Source organism: Cynara cardunculus (assembly GCF_001531365.2).
Source record: "Cynara cardunculus var. scolymus isolate 2C chromosome LG 4, CcrdV1, whole genome shotgun sequence".
In the NCBI taxonomy this organism is placed as follows: Eukaryota; Viridiplantae; Streptophyta; class Magnoliopsida; order Asterales; family Asteraceae; genus Cynara; species Cynara cardunculus.
This window is the reverse complement of record NC_037531.1, coordinates 17642541-17652661: the sequence shown is the minus strand read 5'-3', so window position 1 is coordinate 17652661 and position 10121 is coordinate 17642541. Positions and strand designations below refer to the sequence as shown.

Genomic DNA, 10121 nt, shown 5'->3' with positions numbered 1-10121 from the left:
CTCAAACTGTACACAGGGTCATGGCATGCCACACACTTACTGTGGTACCAAAGACGAACCTTGAGCTGTGACGCTCCATGACAGATGCCATAACGAGCCTTTTAGGACACTGATTGAGATATAACGACTCAATGATTCCAATACTGACACCGATGACATGATGATTCGTCGACTTGTTCAGTGTAGGTCGAGGCCCGCTTGGTTGAATCGCTGATCAATTCAAAATCCAAAATCAAATCATTAACCGATATGATCGAAAGTCGAAACTGACAAATTTCGCAATCCTTCGGTATGGTCTAGAGGCCCAATAAAAAGCCCAATAAAATAAATGTCTTATTGCAAATTTGATTTTGCTTTTGGGTTTCTTGAAAGCCCATAAGTTGAGGGATTCTTGGTTATAGGTAGAAGCCCATAAGCTAGAACTAGATGGATATCCGATTTAGGGCTTCTGAATTTTTGATGGCTTCTTTCGTTCTGCCGATCGATGATGCGTGGTTGCTTCAGCGTTAATCAAGCACTAATTACTGCAATTGATCAATGTAAGCTTTTATATATGTATGTTTATTGATTGTCCTCCTTTTCTGAAACCCTAATTGGGAACGAATTAAACCTATGATTGTGATTGTTTGAACCCTAAAGTAGTTCGGACCGTAATTAGTAGACCTATGATTGTATGAACCCTAATTAGTAAACAGTTCGGAAAGGGAATTTGGGGTGTTTTGATCTCTTTGAACGTAATTTGGGAGCTGAATATTGGAAATGAATTAGGTTTATATTTTCATAATGATCTGTTCTCTTTGATTGAAAGGAAAGTTTTCAATTGACGCCATTTCGTGTTCCTTTCGTCAAAAATGTATGTGTAAGAAGGATGAACTCGTATTTATAATTGGATTTGATGTCACTCACTTTATTCATATGTGAATCAGATTTTGCTAAGAGGTTGTTCCCTTTTGCTCAATTACTCTCATCTGACCTCTCATATTGGTAGAAATCTCATTTTGGATATAGATGTTATGTTTTTCTAGTTTATAGCTCATAAGAGACTCAAACCGCCTAAACTAGTAAGATGAAACCGCATTTTTGTAGTCCAGTTTGGTCACTTGCTGCCAAACCGCTTGGTTTGGAAAGATTTCTAAACCGCCAATGCAGTTTGGATTGTGGTTTGGGGGGTTAAATCTCCCAAACCGGACCGCGAACACCCTTACTCTATCTTGTGAGCTTCTTTGGCTCCAACATACATTAGTTTAAAAACATTAATTTTAAACCTCCAAAACATACGGGATATAAACTTTAGTTTAAAACCACCAAAACTGTTCAAATGGTTTGACCCAATAAAGTTGAACACAACCCAAATTATTAATTACTTACAAGTCGAATGAACCTAAACCAACTGGGACATAATACAACTATCCTGAATGATTAAAATATATATATATATATATATACATGCCAAAATATTACAAAAAGAACATCACAAATCATGTACCAAAAGCTAGATCGAGTTCTTCGACTTCAACCAAATCAACTACTTCAACATATCATATACCCACAATGCATCAAACATAATGCATAGGACTAGCAGGGACCCACAATCATCATCCGGGTATGCCCAAGCCCCTATGCATAACAAGGACTAGCAGGGACCCACCTTCATCTCCTGAGTTTGCTGGAGTCCCGTACTCATTCCCACTCCGAACCATTGGACAATGAGTACAACACACGAACGTCTCACTGGCTCCCCTTCACCCGGGCTGTTGACATCCACTTTTGCTTCCCGGCATACTACACAAAGTAGTACCCGTACTCCCGACATAACAAAGAAACCAAAGAAACAAAACCAACAGAATTTGGATTCGAAACCGTCCGACAACACGAGGAATCTCAATATGAAGATGAACGTACATGATTGACCAAAGAGCAAACCAACAAACTCAGAGGACATCCAGATCATGTGAACATAGAAGATATACATATATACACACATATACAATATAATTTGAATAAACATTTAACTCACCGAACTTTTACCGTTACCAAACGAAAGCTATAACGTAGGTTACGTCCCAACCTCGTGTTTACACACTAAAATACCTTCCAGAAGCACCAAACAAGCTCCAAATATCCCTTGGAATATGTACATTAAGTTTCATGAGAATTGGATGCATATAACTCAATTTAACCCCATGACTAGTTAACTTTTATACTTTAGTTTTTTTGTTACAGCACTGTTTTCTAGCCCTATTTTATCCCACTTGACTTCAAAATTACTCAATGACTTCTAAAGATGAATTAAACAAAACTCAATTATCTTTCAAATGGAACTGACCTCATATCTACCGGATTTTTCTTTGATTTTATACGAAATTTGCAACACAGCAACTACTGAATTTTGACGGCACTGTACAAAGTGCACTTTTTACCCATCTTAAAGCTGTAATTATTCACCAAGAATGATGTTAATTACCCTCCTATGTGTGTGAAATCTCACCTAGTAACCCCAGAAGTTTGTAGAAGTGAAATGGGGTGAAAATGGGGCCAAAATCGGGTTCTTACCGAATTAAACTCGTTTTGGGTCGGGTTGACCCGGTTGGGTTGACCGACCCATCACCCATTTTGACCACCTAAGACTAAAAAATTCATAACTTTTCGCTTGGACCTCTGTTTTCGATGAGGTTTTCGTCTACGCGTTTGTGACTAGATAATCTATAACTTCCAATAAAAATATTCCAGAAAATACCTCCCAATAAGAGCAGTTTTATATATTTGTAGGTGTTATGCTTTCCTTTGTAATTTTGTCGTTTTTGATTTTGAGCTAGGAATCCTGGAAAATTTTTGCGACACCTCCAACAACTCCTAATAGGTCCACAACTTAGCTCCAATGCTTAACATCCCATCAAACACCGCCCATTTGAGTGTTGTGTGCGTAGCTTACAGAAATAGCAACGTAATTTGTAAAACTTGCATACGCAATTTTTTCGACTTCCATCACTTTTAACACTTCATATTAACTTATTCAAAGGTATTCCAACCTTTACATCACCATTTAGATCATCCGTTCAAGTTTTGGGTAGGTCACCTTTCTATTTTGATCCCTCACATCATCTAATTATGTCATTTGTGAGGTGTTAGCACCAAACTTACCTTCTACATCTCATTCTAACTATGGGTTCTACTTGTAGCTCACCGGTACACTGCATTTTAGCAAATTCTCTTTTTACACAATTAACACATAAAGTATGTTTTAACATGTAATACATATTTAGAATCACTAGTTAAGCATATTTAGGAGGGTGGATGTTACATTTTGGCACTTCCTAAGACTGACATTGAATAGGAGTTTGTGGAGACGTAGTATTAGGGTTGCAAGTTTTGTGCGAGGAACTCTAGGTCTTGTAGTTGCAGGCGGATTCCCCCGTCCCCCCCACCCCCCGGGGCCACGGTGAAGTTAGACAACAAATAATTTGGAATCTAAGTAGGGTAGCCAGGAATACCGATTGTGAGAGTTTTGTCGTGATGGGGTTTTTGGGCCACTTGGTTGCGTAGCCGATTTTTGTTTTTGTTGTTCATACTTGCTCGAAGCATATTTCATGGTATTGACTGTACGTATTCATTCTACTTGTTTAAGAAACAGTTTTTAATTAACTAAATGACAGTTTTATCTTTGATAACAGAGGAGGTAATGAATTTATCCACCTCATAACTAAGGGTAGAATTGGAAAGTAGATAATTACTTCAGAAAGTGGACACTTATTCTGGGACAAACTAAAATAGAAGTACGCACGCTTATTTTAGGACAAAAAGAGTAAATATTAGCGTCGTGTTAATACATATCCAATTATACATTTCTTTCTTTGTTTCAGGAATAATGCATTTGGTACTTTAGCCACACGGTAGCAAAATGCCCGGGGACCAAAGATGAAACAAAGATTGGTCCCATAAAGACCGAGGGCTGGGTGGTTATAGAGGTAACTCGGTGTTTGGCAACTTGATCCCTACCATCACTGTTAACTCGTGTTCGATATGCACTTTCGTGGTTTGGTTGAGGGCGACCGTCCATTATCGCGCCAGCCCTTTTTACCCCATATACATAAAGAAAATGACATTTTTGAAGAGATATGGGATATTTGCAAGTTGCATTTGAGATATGATTGATAAGAAGTTTCCACTTCATTGCTTTCTTTCTTTATCTTTTGAACGGGATATACTGAATACGTTTGGTTTAATTTTGTTTTCAAGTTTCGTTTGCCCTTTCGGGATAATATCGAAGGGCATAACGTAAAAAATATCTTAATTTCTATTTAGCGTAACAATGTTTTTTTCCGATCAACATAATAAAGCTTCGACTTTTTTTTATATCCATTTTGACTGCTGATCTTGTAATATTTAATGATATGTAAAGAAATGGATCATCCCACAAGTAATATTGGCAATCGTGAAGGAATTTTTTAAAACGATATCCTTGAATATGATATGGTTTAAGACCACATGACAATATTAGCCATACCACGGAATTTCTTTTTGAAAATTGTGTTGGATTGTTAAATTATACTTATTAGGAAAAATTTCTTTTATCTCATGATTCCATCCACTTGAAACTTCGCTAATTTTATTGTTCATTTTATCGTAACCTTTTAAATTGGTATACATGTTGTCAATTGTTACAAGATCTGTAGAATATCGAACGGTTAGAAAGCATGAAAATTCAAAAACGGTTGAGAAAAAAAAATATTTGTTATGCTTAATAGAGAACTAAGTCAAACTTTATCTATACTATATTATAAAGCATTTGATAAGAACTCTTAAAAATCATTTTTTATACATAAAGTAGTGTTTATTGATGCATATTACTTAAAATTCAAGATTACAAGTAGATTATGTGTGAGTACAACTTATTAAAGTTTTATGTTTGAACTCGTGTAACTAACTACATATAAACATAATTAAATACATGATAAACATCTCATTTTAATTATAAAAAATCTAAAATATAATTAGGATAATCATTGAGTTCTAACAAAATATTTAGTTATTATCTTTATAAAAAATTAAATTATTATACCAAAGATAAATTGTTTCGTTATTAAACTTAAAAAATTATATTATTAAACCAAAAATTATTTTCAAAATTTTATGATATATTCACAAATGAAAACATTATCGCTTTCTTAAAACCATATAAAATCGTATTCTGACATCGATAAAGATAAAAATAAACGGAACATTAAGATCGATATGTATCTCGCTGTATTGCACGAGTACCTTTCTAGTTGCATTTATAATGCATTTTACCCTATATTGAATTCTGTAAGGAACGGAACAACTTCTCAGCTCCTTAGGATAGAGTTAAGTTCTTAACCAATAAGCCCTACTTTCAAGTGGAATATACGAGATCTGTTTGGTTTGGCTTATTGAATCTTTTAAGGTTATTTTGCTTTTTGTTTTTTCTTAAGTAAACCCGTACTCATATAAATCAATAAGTTAGCTTTTAAATCAACTAAAATCACGATAAAAAAAGGTTGTTGGTTGTCCATTACAGACTTATAGTGGTCCAATGATACGTGTATTTATATTGTATTGTATCTCGAAAGCAAGATGATGGATTTGCATGGAATAACGATCAGTTTGTTTGGTTCTTCGTCAATTTGATAAAGAAAGGGAAATTTTCCGTCACCACGAACAAATGAAAATTTGATTTTAATATTATGTCAGTGTTATTACATGTGAGAAGTCAAGTCGAAACGTATGCACACGTTTTGTTAACGATCCTACAAAAGAAAAAAAATATTGTATCAAATTATAAGTCGACGTTGACATGACGATGAAGTTGTTAAGGAAATTCAACACGAGTAAATTAGCGAATAAATTTAAACTTCATAAATAGTTGATGATATACATACATACATAGGGTTGGGTTCACGTGAGATCAAAAGTTTTTCGTAAAACCCGTAAGACCAATTTATATTCAATGATCAACTTTATAAGCTAATGATCTAATGGTCTAAAGTTGCACGGTGACAATTTTGTGATTATTTAGAAGTCTCGTGGCAATTTTGTGATTAGGAACAATTAAATTGTAGATCTAATCCAAGGGTTGATAATTGGTTTTACGGGTCTCATGAAAAACCCGTGGTCTCACATGATCCCAAGTCTACATAACATATGTACATATATATATATATATATATAGAGAGAGAGAGAGAGAGAGAGAGGAGGATCAATGAGAACATAGTCAAAATAAGAGAACTCGAGAAATGGTGAAATCACAAATGATTTTGCACTGAAATCAAATACGATTATGAAATACGGTCAACGCGTAGGTGCATGGGTTACTTGGCCTATGACCTAGGTCATGCACAATCACATGTGATTTTACACACAAGTTTAGTATAAAATCACATGCGATTTAGCAGTTCTTGACTTCTCGTGTTCTCTTATTTGATCACTATTCTCATTTGAATACAATTCTCTTCTCTCTCTCTCTCTCTCTCTTTTTATATATATATATATATATATATATATATATATATATATATATATGAGTTTGAGTTTGAAATATCTGATTACACTACCGAATGTTGTAGAAAAGACAACAGTACGTTGTTGTACCAATCATCATTGCACGGAAAATGCATTTTCTTATATAATTGTAAAATCTGATATGATCAATAAAATTTATAAGATTTGAACTTATAATCACACAGATTTAGATCTCATGAAATCGTTTCTTACATGGTATATAACACAAATCAGTAACATTTAATAAAATAACAAATGTTTTTTTATACTGAAAACGTCTATAGTTTATCTGATATTTATCTTTTAATATTCTTTTTTTATTAGAGAGAACTCAAATACTTTGGCATCATTGAGTTTTCCACTCTCCTCAAATTCCATCATGAATATTTCCTTTAAAATTGAGACAATCCCATGAGGTGAAATCCTTAAACAAAACAAAAAAATTATTTATTTAAATATAATTTTTTAAGGTATTTTGAGAAAATAAATACATTTAAATCTCCTTTTTACATTTTTCACTTGTGAAAGTATAAACATTAGGCAGAAAAGGGAGAAAAAAAATATGTAAATACAATAAAAATGTACTGATAGTTATGTATCAGTTAAAAATTAGTTAGGGATAACTGAGGTAGTTTTATTTACAGCAAATTGTACCTAAAATACACATAGTTTCTTTTAGTTATAATTTTTTGAACGTATTTTGACAAAGTACTTTGGATGGGATGAGCAACGAGTCATAGAAAGTTAGAAAGTGTGACAACCGAGGGGGCGAGGAGGAAGGGTAGGCCGAAGAGGGAGTGGTATGAGCAACTGGGGTTGGACATCACTGCTTTAGATATTTCCGATTACATGACATCTGATAGGAGTTCTTGAAGATGCATGATTAAGGTAATAAAATAAGGGTGGGATCTAGAACTAGCATAAACAGCAGGAACGAAATTAGGTTTTCATGGCCTTAAGTTAAGCTAGGGTCTGTACTTTCCTTAGCTTGACTATGAGACTATTTGGTTGTTGCTGAATAGTTTAATGCAAAATGATTAAGTGATCAGAATGATTAAGAGATTTCATTAGAATAGGGAAATCTAAGATACAAAATCATTCAGAGGGCTTTAGAACTATTAAAAGACATATTTTTTTTTGCCAAACAAGATTCACCTTTTAGCGATTTAGAGACTGTCTCTTAATGAAACTATTAAAGAGGTAAACACACAGCTCATATGTTTCTTGTACATGATTCTATCTGAAAGCTGTTACTTACTCATTTACTTTTCAAAATTATCATATCAACCTTTTTTTGTTTCGAGTTCTTTTTTTTTTTCGAGGTTTTTTCCTCAAAACTTTTAGCCCAATTCTCGTTTTTACACACTTTTCACAAAATAGAGTTTTCACGAAAACAACTGCTCTACAGTATTTGATATTGATGTCAGGTCTAGGAACATCAATCTTCCAGACCCTACCTCCAGGTTGAAAATACAGATCATTAGATAGACGTTTTTAAACTATTAATTTTTAATAGATCTTTTTCAAACCATAAATATTAAACATCAATTTTGTAAGCATGTTTCAGAAAATGATAAACCTGAAAATTAAGTAATATAATTTTTTTTATTAAAAAATAGTTTTAATAAATATAAAAAAAGAATTAATTTAATTATCCAAAATAGTTGATCCAAGCTCATGAACCCACCATAGAAGGACATGGATGTGGGATGATGGGCTCTTTCAAATATCACTATTTTCATAATAAATAATAATAATAATAACAACAATATTTAAATCAGATCTGTTTTAAACTGTTTTTATGTACGATTAAATATGATTACTGACTATTTCAACTACTTTATTTAACTCCAAAAGATTATGGTACAGTTGCAAACTGTTATTTAGTACGTCCATTTTTAACTAACTTTTATATCTGGTATTTTGTCGAGTTGGACCTTATTCATGCTTTGAGCTATTCTTGGTCGAGTTGGTACTTGGTTGAGTTTTCTTTAAAGATAATTTTGAACCATGTCATTCAAATCTTCTACGTTTTGTGTTTCGTCTTGAGAAATACAATTTGGACCGGTTATGGATCTGATCCTTGTGGCGAAAAAAAGTCTGGTGCTTAACTCGTCCTTGTCTGAAAACCAGGATCGATCTGGATCCAATTAGTTCTGATTTTTTGACTTTTAAAGAAGATCCGCTATTGATTCTACAAAAGCAGGTCTAGACATTCAGACATTCGCAAACCAGTATTGAACTGGGCTTTTGACATATTTGACACTTATCTGATCGTCCAACTCTAATTCGATATTTTTTTTCTAGATTGGTTTTTAACTGGTAATTGGTAAGAAACTAGGACTGAATCGGGCTCGTAGGACTGAACCAAGCCTGTAACAGATCATATCGATCCAATTCTTGATTCAGATTCCTCTGTAGTCCGTTTATACATCTCCACTTCCGTTGTTGTTATATAAATGTAAATCACAGTTTTATTTCTTCTAATACCATATTAACAAAACTTACAAAATTATTATTATTGCTAGGAACCGAAAACAAATTTGCCATCTACTTATAGCTATTCTTTTAAAATCTTTATGTGTTTTGTTAGTTCTTTTTGTACGTTTTACAATCATCATCGTTGTCATCCCATCAACATTATGACCCCATTTTCGTCACTACAGGCCATGATATTTCCTCTATCACAATCAACGACCATATCATTACAATAATTCAGTATTTGCTTAGAATACGAAAAAAAATACAAGAATATTGAAGGGTGCTCAAAAAACCGATGGTATATATATATATGTGTGTGTATATATGTATGTATAACATAAGTGATTAAGCTGGTTTAAAAACAAATGTTAAACAACCACCTCGAGATATCTATATATTTATTAAAAAAGGCTTAAACCGCCCAAACATAAAATAACTTTTAAAAGGAAGTTACAAAAAAATAACCACCTCGAGATGGATCCTATTGGATTGAAATTGAGTTACGTTTATTGAACTCATCCCAATCCGATGAACCCGATATCCATTTATTTTTTTGATTTAATATGTACAGTAGACAATTACGACATCACGTACCCTCTTCATATACCTATATTTTCAATTTATTCTCCATTTTCTATATAACTCATTCGTATATATGTTCAGTAAATGTTAATATATTTATACAAATTGATAAAAGTAGTTAAATATGATATTATTAAGGTTTAAGAAAATATGCATAAGCTATACACAATGACTGATGATGAAAAAATAATTATCAGTAGAGAAAACAACATATTCAAGGTTAATTTTTTTTCTGATGTACGAAAGTATCAATCTGACCAACACGTATGGCTTGTGTTGGGTTGGGTTACACTTCAATTTTTCAAACCGTAAATATTAGATTAGGTTGTTTAAATGTTTTCAAATCGATCAACCCAACCCATAACCACTTTAGATCCTATTATAAATAACCTTTTTACAGATGATTAAGAGGAGTGCTAATGACACCCCCTTATAAGGGTGTTGAATGCATAGAGAATTGAATTCTTTTAATTTTCATTAATGTCAAATCCAATCAATATCATATTATATTATTTTTTATATATATATATATATATATATAT

At 32.9% G+C, this 10121-nt stretch overlaps 1 long non-coding RNA gene across 1 annotated transcript; it reads left to right on the top strand.

Moving 5' to 3' along the window:
* The first annotated feature begins 358 nt into the window (after window positions 1–358).
* On the top strand, window positions 359–4298 carry LOC112511663. Its single transcript, XR_003069112.1, has 2 exons — window positions 359–539; window positions 3861–4298. It is a non-coding gene; the product is annotated as an uncharacterized LOC112511663 (long non-coding RNA).
* Window positions 4299–10121: the final 5823 nt, after the last annotated feature.